At 38.7% G+C, this 14,842-nt stretch overlaps 1 protein-coding gene across 43 annotated transcripts in view; it reads right to left on the reverse strand.

Annotated features, from left to right (window-relative positions):
- CPEB3 (cytoplasmic polyadenylation element binding protein 3) overlaps positions 1-14,842 on the reverse strand; it is a 196,789-nt gene that overhangs the window by 125,016 nt on the left and 56,931 nt on the right. The gene's annotated exons all lie outside the window — the stretch shown is intronic.

Genomic DNA, 14,842 nt, shown 5'->3' on the forward strand with positions numbered 1-14,842 from the left:
TATATCTAGTCACTTGTGATGGAGTGTGTTGGAGGATAATGTGAGAAAAATAATGTGTGTGTGTGTGTGTGTGTGCACGTGTGTGTGTGTTGTGTGTGTCTGGGTTACTCTGCTGTACACTAGAAAATTGACATATTCCTGTTGTGGCACAGCAGAAACGAATTCGACTAGGAACCATGAGGTTGTGGATTCAATCCCTGGCCTCACTCATTGGGTTAAGGATTCAGCTCTGGTGTAGGTCGAAGACGTGGCTCAGATCTGGCGTTGCTGTGGCCATGGCATAGGCTGGCTACTATAGCTCCGATTGAACCCCTAGCCTGGGAACCTCCATATGCCACGGGTGCTCCCCAAAAAAGACAAAAAAAAAAGTACTATAGAATAGATTTAGTGTGCCTTTGTTAAAGAAATACAGATCAGACCATCATAAATCTCAATAACTACACCAAATCAAGCTAGAGCAATGAGCAATTACTTTCAGGGTCTTGAAGAATTTATCCAGCTTCACAAGTGATCACTAACCTCCCCTATGAACAACAGAGTAACACAATGAATGCCTAGATGAACAAAAATGGATACAATAGGTAGAAACCTCAGCTATGGTGACCATTTTCTAGTTTAAGCCTTAAACTCTTGGGAAGCTGTTTTCTTCTGGTTTCTGGAAAGCATGGCTGTATACCCCTCCAGGGAGGCAGAAAGGAAGATGGCAGTTCCCCAGCACTGAGCATAAAAGAGGAACCAGAGGGTTAGTGAATGAATGAGTGCAGTAAGCTTGGGTCCTGAACTGTGCAAGAGTACTGGCACAAGTACAATCAACTGAGGGAGTCTGGGTACATCATGAGCTACCTCTCCAGTTGTGCCTGAAATTCCTCCCTTTACAAACAAGGGGATTAAGCTAGATTATTTATAATACCTCTTATGATCCTACACTTTTTTTTTTTTTAACTTACACATGAGAAGTAAGGGTAGACGGCAAAGATGTTTTCAAATGCTATAGAGAGAAATTCCATTTTTACAAACCTTTAATGCACAAGTTAAGGGCCATCTCCCTTGCTAGGTCCTGGTAATTCACAGATGAATGTTATAACCTAGTTCCTGCTTGCAAGTAACTAGTAGAGGGAGATATAACCAATTAAAATAAGAGTATGACAGATGTTTTAACAAAGGAATGGATACAGTACAATGAAAACTAAGTCACATTATTTCATAAAGAATATATATTTCTGTGTGTTATCATTTTTAAAAAAATTACATTCTGTAAAGTCCCAAGTGCCTTGTCTCTGGTTCTTTCATTTAACCAGGTACGAAGTCTGTCTTAGTTACTTTCCACGTCTTCAGTATTCTCATTGGTAAAATAGGATCTTACCTGTGAGGATTAGGGTGAAATTATTTAAATGTGTTTGAACTTTTTTTTTTTGCTATCACTTCCTACCATTTGTCACCTCACCCCACTTTTTTTCCTTTTTAATACTCAGTGGTTGTCTCTACTATTGGATAAGAAAGAGACATGGAATATTTTCTTTGGTTCTCCATTTTGGTCTTTATATAATTCAAGAAGATCTTTTCTTTTGCCTTTAGGGTCTTGTTGCAGATCATTTGCTTTGCTTTGGATTCAGATTATCAGTAGAAACTCCAATTAGTTATGGAGGAAAGCTGAATTTCCAGAAATGCAGGTTTGTCTGTACCCATAAGTGGTATCACAGCCATTGTCCAAAGAAAAAGCCAGGAAAAAAAAAAAAAAGTGCTGCTGAGTACTCAATATGACAGTCTATTACTGGCACTGACAACCCTAGAAAGAATGTCTAAGAACCTCCTATCACACTCACCCACACTTCTAACTAGAACCCTGCAATTGTAGGACTATTTCCAAAAAGGCTGATGAGGTGAAAGAATTATAAGAAATGGCTGTTGGAAGGCATTCTAGAATCTTTCCAGCTAGGACAGGGTGGGGTTGTTGGATTTTTTTTCCAATTAATTCTTGATATTATCCTTCAAGGTAGATAACAACATACTCATTTTACATGAGGAAAGTAAGGCTCAGAGAAGATTTGGACCTAGATCTGACCTCCAAGCCAGTATCTAAGGAGTATGAAAATCTGTCCAAAGGAGTTGATCCAATCCACATGAGACAATAAATGAAAGCTCTATAAAAGCATAGCGCTGCATCTAATTACTAATGAAATAACCTTCCTGGCAGGGTGGTAGGTGTAGAAGACTTTCAGATATTAGATGACTACTCGTCAGGAAAATTGCAGGGGTCTTTGAAGGGGGATTCATGTATTTGAAGTGGTTCCCAAACCTGTCAGACTGTCCAAATCATATGTAGAATGGTTAAAAGCAGGTTTGTAGGGCTCCAGCTAAAACCAACTTAATTATAATTAAAAAAAATAAATGTCTCAAGTAATTCTTATGACGGGCTAGATTTGAGAACCACCAGACTGGATGATTCTTCAAATTAAGCCTTTACAGCCATGATCAGCGGAATAGGACAGTAAAGTGAGGGGAGAGACTCGATAGTAGCAGGAAATAAACAAGCCAGGCCACTTTGCCAAGGGTCAGCTTTGCAGTCTTCCAATTGATAGTGGCTGAGAGAAGCAGTCAGTGGCCTCATTTTTCAAAACACAAACTCTGAAATCAAACATATGATTTTCAAATTCTGACTCTGCTACTTGGTAGCATGTCACTCGGAACAAGTTTCTATGCCTGGATTATCTATATCTATAAAATGGGAGTGATAATAATTCTCTTTTTATGGTTGTTTTCAGTAATAGATGACAATGTACAATGCTGGCTATTGGAATATTAAGGAGAACACAAAGAGATCTTGTGATGCCACCTCAGCGTATTGCAAAACAGATATTAAAACCTAGGGGTTCATGGATGCTAACCCAACAGGGTTCACTAGCATTCAACACATGAAACATGTGAAATGCACAGCCGAGTTTACAAAGGCTTCTAAACTGAACAAACGTTAGTAAGTGCTGACTTATTTTTCTCACTAAAATTCTATGTCTCATCAATTTATATTTGCATACTATTAATCCTTCTGGGTTTTATAAGTAGTAAATGCCGAAATAACTGATTACTGAGGATGCCTGCAAGAAACAACATAAAAGATAGGAAAAGCCAAAAAATTAGCAGTGAAATTCGATGGAAATTATGCATAGTGAAACCAAACCCATAATTTATCATTTAACAGTGACGGTTAAAAGTGGCAACTTATCTTTTTTTTTAGGTCTTTTTTTTTCCCCATAAGCTTTGTTTTTAACAAGAAAATACATCAGGAAATATTAGAACATTTATAAATAATGTTTCCCATTATGGACTCTTTCTCCGGAGATAACCAAGGACAGATGTTATCAGTTGGATGTACACAGAGGCAGCCCACGCTCACTATACACTTCATTAGCCCTGCTTTCCTTCTTCCCCTAGTTTAACTTAATATTAATAAACTTATCAAGTACTTAGTACGTACCTGGCACTGTTCTAAGCATATGAACTGTATTCGCTCACAGTTCTATGAGGTAGATAACTTTTACCCTCATTTTATAAATTAAGCAGTTAAGTTTTAGAGAAGTGAAGTAACTGGCTAAAGGTTACGGGGCTAGTAAGAGACAGAGACAAGACTCAGTGAAACCCAGACGGTGCTCTTAAAGACGGTTACGTACTGCTTCCCTGACTTCCTCCTACTCGCTGTACCTTAAATCTTTTTCACAAACACCCCCTTCAATCTAATCCTGACACAATCAGAGAGAGAACTCTTTGATCCCACCCTCCCACATAGGCAACCTGACCCTCACTTGCCCTTGGCCTAAGACCAAGGCTCTACTGACAATAATTAAATTCAAGAAGGATCTCCATCTACCCTCCAGGACAGCCCCAGGCCTGCCTCTTCCAGCCCGGCTCCATTTATGTCTTTTTCCTTGGGAGAGAAATCCAGGACCCTTTCTACCCTTTCTGGATTACCCCCAGACATTTCCTCTCCTGGAGATACAAGGTAGAAGCTGCAAAGGGCCGAGAGAATCTGAAAAACAGCAGCTCTGGAACCAAATGATAAAATAAATCATGATTATGTAACTGCTCAAAGTCACAAAGCTGGTCAGAAATCGGGATGTGACCCCAGGTCTGTGACTTTTCAAGTCCACACCAGTACCATTCCAGTGCACTATACAGATCTGCCGCTGTGTGCCCCATGAACAATGGGGGCTTAGTTGGGGACAAGAGGGCACAGACAAGATCAAAAATCAAAAGGTGGGCAGATATTTGAAAAAACCAACAAAGGATAAATTTTCTAATTAGTTTATATTATGTGAAACCACCTCAGTTCTGTCTACACTATAAACATTGTTCAAAAGTAATGAATATGCTTCACCTATTTTTAAAGACATGATTAAAATGTGAATTTACTCTTTTCAAACACACACAAAGAATATTATAGAAAAAGCAAAAGTCTCCAAATCTTCCTGCCTTCCTGAACTCTCTTCAGACCTATATATATACATATATATATACACATTTGGCATGTACTCTTTCAGATGTTTAGAGTATACACATATATATATGTATATATATATATATATATATATATACAGAAAATATACATTGGTTTTTTTTTTGTTCCCTAAATGTAAAAATATGCATACTGTTCTGCAATATGCTTTCTTTGATCAATATTCTCCTTCTGAGATAGGTCCCTTTTATATGTTCTTGCCTCTCCCCCACCAAACCATACATATCTGCCTCCTACAAAGTAAATAAAACACATAGTGAGCACATTAAAAGAATCAAGTAATCACCCCAGTGTACATTCTAAAAAATAATTTTCTGATTTTGAGATTTCTTTCCTACCCCCCAATTTTCCCAAGATATCTGTTCTGGTCCTTTAACTGCGTATCTTCCATGCTTGGTCTACTTTGGTACAATAGTTGCCTGACTCCTGGTTTCCATGAAGGTTACCCCTACCAATGAAACAGAAGGATCTACAGAACCTGCCAGGCCAGAGTAAAAAACAAAAGGCGATATATCCAAAAGATCGACATGTAGTGATTTCAAGCACAAACTGCTTAAGAGTGTCCTAAAGAACAGACAGAACATTTCACAACAAGTATCAGATAGAGGCAGGAAACAATCAGATGAGTAGTAATATGAAATTTCTACGTATCACAAAGTTGAAGTTGAGGAATTCATAGTTCTATATCAATTACCACACCTATCAAAAGCATGAGGTTCCTGTATCAAACTGAACTTTACTATACTACTGAGCAGCTTGATAAACTTTTGACCAAAGATTAAAACCTTTACCAAATAAAGGAAAATCAATGTCACTAACCTGAGGGGAAGAGAGAAAAAACTTTTCAAATGCAGATTTTCATCACATCTTCAGTAGGTACCAAGTCCTTCAGTAGATGGTAAATTTTTTTTCTTTTTTTTTTTTTTTAGGGTTGCACCCTTCGCAAATGGAAGTTCTCAGGCCAGGGGTGGAGGAATCAGAGCTACAGCTGCCAACCTTTGTCACAGCCACAGCAACGCCAGATCCAAGCCGTGTCTGTGGCCTACACCAGAGCTCAAGGCAATGTTGGATCCTTAAATCATTGAGCGAGGCCAGGGATGGAACCTGCAACCTCATGGTTCCTAGTCGGATTCCTTTCTGATGCACCATGACGGGAACTCCTCAATGGTAAATTTTAACCTTCCCAAATGAGACTATCATTTTGTAGCCATCTGGAACATGTGATTGTAGCTTTTCCTTCATTCACTCAATAGCGAGCAAATGCTCCTTATACCTAACCTAAAGTCCTTACAAAGTTGAGATCTCTCTTGCTTTTCTTACTTCGGGGGGAAAAAAAAAAAGATCAGCTCCTGCTATGAATTTTAGTATTCTTTAACATTGCTAAACCCAATCTTCCCTTCAAAAAAAATCCCCAAGAACCCTCAAAATAGTCTGGAATGAGATTAGGGTACACAAAGAAATTATGACTTTCTCATGTTTTTCCTTCATAAGAATGACTAATTACAGTCACTTTAAACTTTTTATCAGCTCTTATTTTTCCTTGTTGTATAACAACAAACCAAGCCAAGGTTCTTGAGACTTTTTAAAAAAAGGATAGTTTGACCCTCTCTGAGAGATGCTCAAAAATTAGATGAGCATGACAACTTGAGGCACAATCCAGCAGTTTTCACCTTGTTTCTTCCTGTTCTCTGCCATGCCCAATCTTCCTTCTCAGCTCTTCTCACTGGTTTGCCATACACGTCTGATAAAAGGCCCAGTTTATCAGACATAGGAAAACATGGCTCGTGGAACCTTATTCATCTGAAATGACCTTCGTATTGAGGCCAGATCTAGTTGGGTCAAGTGGACAGAAAGTACAAATGCCTACTGCTACCACTTCTGACTGTGGTAAATGGTTCAGAGCTAAGTATACAGGCACTTAAAAGGGGGGTGATTATACAGTTTGGCAGTGTGCTAAGTAAAAGACAGAAAGCCAGATCTAGCAAGGACACAGAAAGGCAAAGAACTACAGTGGTCAAAAGAGCAGGCGCCAAGGAACTACAAAAATTAAGGTTGCCCCTTTTCCTGCTAGTGCCTATGTGACTAGCTGGTGTTGCCCCAAAAATCTGTCAGGAAGCAGAATATTATCCTAAGTAGCTTATTAGGCACTGATTATTAGACCTGATAATGGGGGGAGGTGACCTTTGCAACCAAGGCCTATCTTAGAATATTATGCAAAGGTACATGTAGCTCCTCATATTGTTTCATTTTTACTGATCATAAATGTCAAAATCCATTCACAGGAGTTCCCATCGTGGCTCAGTGGTTAACGAACCCAACTAGGATCCATGAGGATGCGTGACCTTTGCAACTCATTGAGCAAAGCCAGGGATCAAACCCTCATCCTCATAGACACTAGTCAGATACCTTTCCAATGTGCTGGTGGGAATGCAGAATAGTACTTCAACTTTGCAAAAACAATTTGGGAGTTAATTATAAACATACACTTAACAATGCAACCACAGTTGCCGTTGTGGCTCAGCGGTAACAAATTCAACTAGTATCCATGAGAAATCCTGTTCCATCCCTGGCCTCACTCAGTGGGTTAAGGAGTTGCCCAGCAGCTGCAGCTCCAATTCCACCCCTAGCCTGGGAACTTCTGTATTCCACAGGTGTACCCTAAAAAGGCAAAACAAAACAAAACAAAACAAAAACAAAAAATACAACCTAGCAACCCTACTCCTAGGAACTTTCCCAAGGTAAATAAAAAGATATGTCCAGATAGAAACCTGTGCATGAATGTTTATAAAAACTTTATAAAACAATTCATTCATAACTTTCCCAAACTACCCAAATGCCTGTCAATTGCAGAATGGATAAACAAACTGTGGTATATCCATACACTGGAATGTTATCCAGCAATTAAAAAATAAGTACTCATGTGCTATAACATGGATGAAACATAAAAACACTATGAGGAGTTCCCTTCATAGCTCAGTGATTAAGGAACCTGACTAGTATCCATGGGGACATGGGTTCGATCCCTGGCCTTGCTCAGTGGGTTAAGGATCCGGTGTTGTCATGAGCTGTGGTGTAGGTCGAAGATGTGGCTCGGTTCTTGTGTTGCTGTGGCTGCAGCTCCAATTAGACCCCTAGCCTGGGAACCTCCATATGCCGTGGGCGCAGCCCCCCCCCCCGCAAAAAAAAATTATGATAAGGAGTTCCCTTGTAGCACAGTGGGTTAAGGATCCAGCGTTGTCAATGCAGCGGCTTGGGTTCAATCCCTGGCCCAGGAACTTCTACATGCTGTGGGTGTGACCCCCAAAAAATTTAAAAATTAAAAAGAAAAAAAAAGCTTTTCTAACATTTTAGTAGGAACTATGACACTACCTGCAAATCATCTATGTTTGTTATAAGACATAAGACCTAATAACTTTCTTGAGCTATGATTAAAGGAAGGCAAAGTCTTGACTCCAGCTGTTCCATTCAGCAGCCACTGAAGAAGCCAGGTAATTAAACCTAAACCACACTTTACTAAAGTTCAAAAAGCAATTCTACTGCCAGTCAAATAACTAATGCCATCCACTGTCACAGTATTATTTATATTTCTAAGGATGTCTTTAAGGTTCCCCCAGAGACCAACTAGCAGTATTTAGCCATATTACCCACAAACAGCATCTTTTCACATCTTCCATTGTTTCTGATGAGTTTTTTATCCCAGAGATTCTGAACAGTGATGTACTGTGTCCTTCAGAGATGCAGCTCATTTCACTTATAACCTTTTAAAAATGACATGCTCCAGCATTTACCTAGAGGCACTACTAGACCTTAAACACCAGCAGCCCTGCTGCTGTTTGTTTGTCTCAATGGCTGTTTGATTTCAATGGTAGGTGAGGTGGCACAGCAGAATTTGCAAATTCACCAGAATCTGACATGGACCACAATGTGAATGCTTCTACTGTGGCTGCCAGTTATCCTCTGATCCTTGTAGTTAAAAAATGATCAGCAAAACACAGAAGCTTTTATGCAAATAGTCCTATGTCAATAAAAGCAATAAAGCATCAACTGTGCCAGTTTGGGCTAGCACCTGGTTAGAGTTATTTCCCCTTTCAGAAACCAACAGATGATGTCGTGCCCAGCATACACAAAGATTAAGAGCTATGGACTACAGTTTTTCACCGTCACTCTATGGCCACCACTGGAGAGGTCATCAATGTATTGTGTGTTTATTTTTAAGCAAGGAAACTGGTGAGTACCCCAAAAAATTCACTCCATGTTGATGGACTAGGACCAGAGGAAGAGAAGTACAATGTTTTTTCTTGGTTTCCAAATCCCTCTCTTCCAATGGAAGAAGGGAAAATAAACAAAAAACAAACCACAAAAAAAAAACTCTGCTCCTTAGGTTTATTGTACAATCTCATCTGATTCCAGATGAGACCAATAATAAAGACAGGTTTGAGTAACCGAACAAATACAATAGGACACTATGGTCCAAAGCCCTAACTATCCTAATCATTTTCAATGCTTTATTCTTTTTGAATTTAATCAGGCTTACTCCCCCTTTCTGCCCAACTGTCTCTGACAAAAGATAATGCTGGTTTATAAAACAGCTACCAATCTGCCTCTGGAGAGAGGAAGATGGATGGGTATACCGTTTTTCATAATAAGCCTTTTAGAATTTATTAGGTCATAGCTACCACATGACAGATAATTAATGTGCCAGACCCTGTGCTGAGTACCTACTTGGATTATTTACTTAATCTTTACAATCGTCTTACGCAGTAGAGGTAATCTCTATTTTACAGATGAGGAAACTAAACATTGAATTCAGTTCCTAATACAAATCAAGTGTCCTTGAAGAAAGCTAACCACACACAAACTATTATATAAGCTTATATAAGCATTCCAGGAAGAAAAGAACATCTATAAATCCTTAGCCTAGTCTTCCATTTAAATGTTACCACAGTTAAGAAGAACACATCAAAGCATATAAAATCTAAAGCATCTACATGTATTAAAATATTTGGTACCTGGAAGGCTAAAGAATTTAGTTCAAAATGAAGCCTACATCATTCTAGCAATGTTACATTAAGGTATTCTGGAGAGTATACAGGGAAAATGCAGTAATTTAGATTAAGGGGAGTTCAGTTAGAATTTCCAAAATGTCTACATCACAGAACCTTTTTTAGAAAAACAATTTTCTTTATTACTTTCAAATGTTAGTGCTAACGAGATGTTGCCAAGTATGCTGAGGGCTGCTTTACTCTTTCTCCATTTATTCCACATATATTTATTGAAAACTTTAATATGCCAAGCATTAAAGATTGAAAAGTAAGGCATAGTCTGTCCACAAGAAGCCAGCTGTCTAGTTTGCAGAGAATCACTATATAATGAGGTAAATGCAATGACAGAGCTATGTGGTTGGAATTACGGGAGCACAAATGACAGAGAGATCAAAAATGCTTCCAGAAAAGGAAGGCCAGAGGCACAGAGACTTGCACAGATGCCTGGGCCCAACTTCCTCGAGAAATATGCAAGGACTCAAGAAGAGATTCTTCAGAGGAAAAATATGCTATAAGCTATAAATAGTAAGGCTCATTTGTATATCCTATTAACATTAAGGATGTAGCTTAGGAACCGTTTTCTCTAGGACAGTATCAGGTTAATTTGGGTGTGAGTGTGCCTAATTTCAAAACTACACCCTATCAGAAAGGAGTCGAAGTCTATTGTAAAGACTTTTTTTGTGTGGCCTTAAATCTTTTCCCTGGTATTCAACTTTGGGTATCTGGAGGGGAGCATCACCATTATCTATGAAGTCAGATACACAAATGTTCATTCTCTAGCATACTAAGCCTACAAATACTCTGATTTCTCCCTATTATCTTTTATTTATAGACTACTTTACATCTCATAAAGCATTTTCACACACCTTTGCTCATCTAAACCTCATTAAGGTATTCTTTTGAGCTTTACTTCCATGCCTATTCCATGTCAACATCTCCTAGAATTTTTCACCTCTTATTAAACCAACAACAGGGCCAAGAGAAACTCCCAGAATTAAAGAATAGCAGAACTGATCAATACCAGCTATGTGCCCAGCACTGTTTTAAGCACTTTCATCTAATTTCTTCCTCATAAAAGTCTATGGCGGTAAGTACTATTATTATCCCATTAAAAAAAAAAAAAAAAAAAACTGAGGCAAAAGATATGGCACGGCAAGTATCTGAGGCAGAGGTCAAACCCAGGCAATTCTGAGCCTTAAAACCATTGGGCTGTTGTGTGTCTAGGTTGGTAATGATTCCTAGTCAATAATTCTCATTTCTGTTATCTAACCATCAAGTTTTACCATTCTTTTTTTTTGTTGTTGTTGTTGTTGTTGTTGTTGTTGTTGTTGCTATTTCTTGGGCCGCTCCCGTGGCATATGGAGGTTCCCAGGCTAGGGGTTGAATTGGAGCTGTAGCCACCGGCCTACGCCTGAGCCACAGCAACACAGGATCCGAGCCGCGTCTGCAACCTACACCACAGCTCATGGCAACGCCGGATCGTTAACCTACTGAGCAAGGGCAGGGACCGAACCCGCAACCTCATGGTTCCCAGTCGGATTCGTTAACCACTGCGCCACGACGGGAACTCCCAAGTTTTACCATTCTTGATGTGGAGTGTGTGTGTGTGACAGCGAATTATCTTTTTTATATTACGGTTTCTTCTTTTTTTTTTTTCTTTTCTTTATTATTATTATTATTATTATTATTATTATTATTTTTTTTGGTCTTTTTAGGGCAGTACCCATAGCATACGAAAGTTTGCAGGCTAGAGGTCGAATCAGAGCTGTAGCTGCTGGCCTATACCACAGCCACAGCAATACCAGATCCAAGCTGTCTCTGTGACCTACACCACAGCTCACAGCATCGCCAGATCCTTAACCCACTGAGCAATACCAGGGATCAAACCTATGTCCTCATAGATACTAGCCAGGTTCATTACCACTGAGCCATGACAGAAACGCTTATTGTTGCTTCTTATTCATTAAACTGAATTTCACAGGAACAAGGGAAAGCAAAAACATGAAAAACTCCAAAGCATTTTTTTTCTGTCTATAATTTAAAATTCCTCTCCCATATCTAATAAAGGACTGAAAAGACCCTAATGTTCTACTTTAATTTATGTTTCAAACGCTATACAGAGGAAACTGTTTATGTAAATGAAAAAAATTTATTTAATTTGCTTTTAAAATTTAATTAAAGGAGTTCCCGTTGTGGCTCAGTGGAAAATAAACTTAACTAGCATCCATGAGGATGCAGGTTCTATCCCTGGCCCCACTCAGTGGGTTAAAGATCTGGGGTTGCTGTGAGCTGTGGTGCAGTTTGCAGACGTGGCTCGAATCCCACATTGCTGGGGCTGTGGTGTAGGCTGGCAGCTGCGGCTCCAATTCAACCCCTAGCCTGGGAATCTCTACATGCCATAGGTGCGGCCTTAAAAAGAGCAACAAAAAAAAAAAATAGTAATTAAAGTTTTTTAAGGTATAGCTGTTTGGAGGTTCTTAAACTAACTCAATTTTAAAAAATTTTATTCCCAAAATGTGGAAATGTTGACTGCCTAAAAAGATAGCAATGTAAAAAATTACATATGAACATAAATATATAAATATATAAGTATATGTTTATGTGTAAATACATAAATATTATTCTTCCCATGCACTCTACTGTCACCAGAATATGTTATGCCTTCTGCAGGCAGAAGAAAGAACAAGCAAGTGGACTGGCTTGTGTTATGACTATCCTCATTCAATGAGATGGGGTATATACAATATTCCAAAAGCAAAGGCTCAAAAGAAGAATTTCAAGGCACAATTTGAGAAAGGAAAAAGGAGACAAAAGCCAAGAACAAAAAGGAAAAAGCAGACAGAACTCACTATCTGCACAATGTATACACAAGAAAATCAGCCTTTTCACTGGGATAACCAGTGGTAGCCAGAAGGAAAACACTCTGTGCTGCAGCTCATCAGTAAAAGTAAAAATTCTTAAATGACAACACACTGATAAGTACTCATATTTTAATAGATATGGTTACTTAACCTCCCTGTGAATCAGTTTCCTCATATGAAAAATGAGGATGACAATAAAACCTGTATCTTAACATGGATGCTGTGAAGATATTCGCAAAGCTCTTAGCACACTACTCGGCCTAATACAAGACCAAGTAAGTGTGAAATAAATAAACAAATGATTACCATTCACTCCCGTCATCATGCAGGGAAGTGAAGGTGGTCCTATACCATGGTATGAAAACTCAGAATAAACTTCAATTCCTTTTTCATGAAGTAATGACGAACCAAGGGAAAAACAAGGCATGATTTCTAGACTGCAAACTATGGAAATATGAAAGAGGCAAGTGGTAAATAAATTGCATCTAAGTGGGAGTGAATATACATAAGGCATAGGAAAAACCAACAGCAACTATTTTGAAGTAACAAAAGATAGGAAAGTTGGAGATAAAAAGAAAGGAGGGTAAATATTACCTGCATACAAACACACACGCTTTAAGAAGTAACACCTAACAATCTGTAGTCACTTGGAAACACTGTAGGTAGGAACAAAACTTCAATGGATATACAGTTCTTTTCAAAATATTTTGAATAATTTTATGATTTTGTTGACAACTCATCTATCTTATATAAAATTAATTTCATTCAAAATGTAAACATAAAAGTTCAAAGGTAATACCTAGGAATGTCTTTAGTGATAACTAATGAGAATATATATAAAATGTTTTTGTCTACTGTAGAAAAAGCACCACATAAAATTAATAGAAACAGTGTCAGTACAATAAGTGCATTTAGCCATTTCTGGGCAGTATATGTTGTTCAAATTACTCTCTAGTGGAGTTCCCGTCATGGCTCAGCAGAAACCAATCTGACTTGGATCCATGAGGACATGGGTTTGATCCCTGGCCTCACTCAGGGGATTAAGGATCTGGCATTGCCGTGAGATGTCGTGTAGGTCACAGACTCGGCTGTGGCATAGGCTGGCAACTACAGCTCCAATTGGACCCCTAGCCTGGAAACTTCCATGGGCCACAGGTGCAGCCCTAAAAAGACAAAAAACAAACAAACAAAAAAAAAACCTCTCTAGCTTCGAAAAATTGATGAAAAATTCTACCTCTTGGAAGAGAAGCTTAATTTAGTAGACAGTCAATAAAGCTTACAAGAAAATTCTTACATTCTCCTTGTAAATTATTGATTATATCTCTCTTTGCAATATGTTGATTTAAGGAAGCCATGCTAATGGAAAACCACAGATTTATGCATCAAAGTGAGAAATGAAACAGAAACCACAAGTATAAGACTATACTATGACTTCCAATACAGATAAACTGCAAAATCACGACATAAAACACTAAGAAAAAATTGCTGGAGTTCCCATCATGGTGCAGTGGTTAATGAATCCAACTAGGAACTATGAGGTTTTGAGTTCGATCTCTGGCCTTGCTCAGTGGGTTAAGGATCCGGTGTTGCCGTGAGCTGTGGTGTAGGTCACAGATGAGGCTTGGATCCTGTGTTGCAATGGCTGTGGTGTAGACCAGCGGCTACAGCTCCAATTAGACCCCTAGCCTGGGAACCTCCATATGCTGTGGGAGCAGCCCTAGAAAAGGCAAAAAGACAAAAAAAAAGAAAGAAAGAAAAAATTGCTTTAAGCATCAGTTCAGATCCATTTGTTCTAAGATATGACTATATATCTACACTGTCCAATATGTCAGCCTCTACCCACATATGGCTATAGAGCAACTGAAATCTTGTTAGAACAAACTGAGACATGTTGTATGTGTAAAATATATCCTGGATTTTGAACACAGAGTACAAAAAGAACAACATAAGAAAACACATCAATAATTTCTATATTGATCAAATGTCAAAATGATATTTTGTCTTTTTAGGGCTGCACCTATGGCATATGGAAGTTCCCAGGCTAGGGGCTGAAATGGAGCCATAGCCACCAGCCACGATCTACACCACAGCCACAGCTACATGGGATACAAGCCACATCTGCGACCTACACCACAGCTCTCAACACCAGATCTTTAACCTGCTGAGCAACGCCAAGGATGGAACCCACATGCTCATGGGCTAGAGGGTTCTGAACCCACTGAGCCACAATAGGCCTTATAAACTGGCTAGAAACATGAAATAACTTTTTAGACTTACTGATGTAGATTACATCAGTAAGTCTAAAAGGTTTCTAGGTCTTATGAATAGGCCTAAAAGGTTTCTAGGTCTTATGAATAGGCTAGAAACTTGGTTTAATTTTTCAGACTTATCATTTTCACAATTTGTACCCAACTCCTATACTGAGTCTATAG

The sequence above is a fragment of the Sus scrofa genome, chromosome 14 (assembly GCF_054392235.1).
Source record: "Sus scrofa isolate SSC_HxYL_T2T_F1_AM1 chromosome 14, Sscrofa_HxYL_maternal_Yorkshire_Landrace_v2.0, whole genome shotgun sequence".
NCBI lineage: Eukaryota > Metazoa > Chordata > Mammalia > Artiodactyla > Suidae > Sus > Sus scrofa.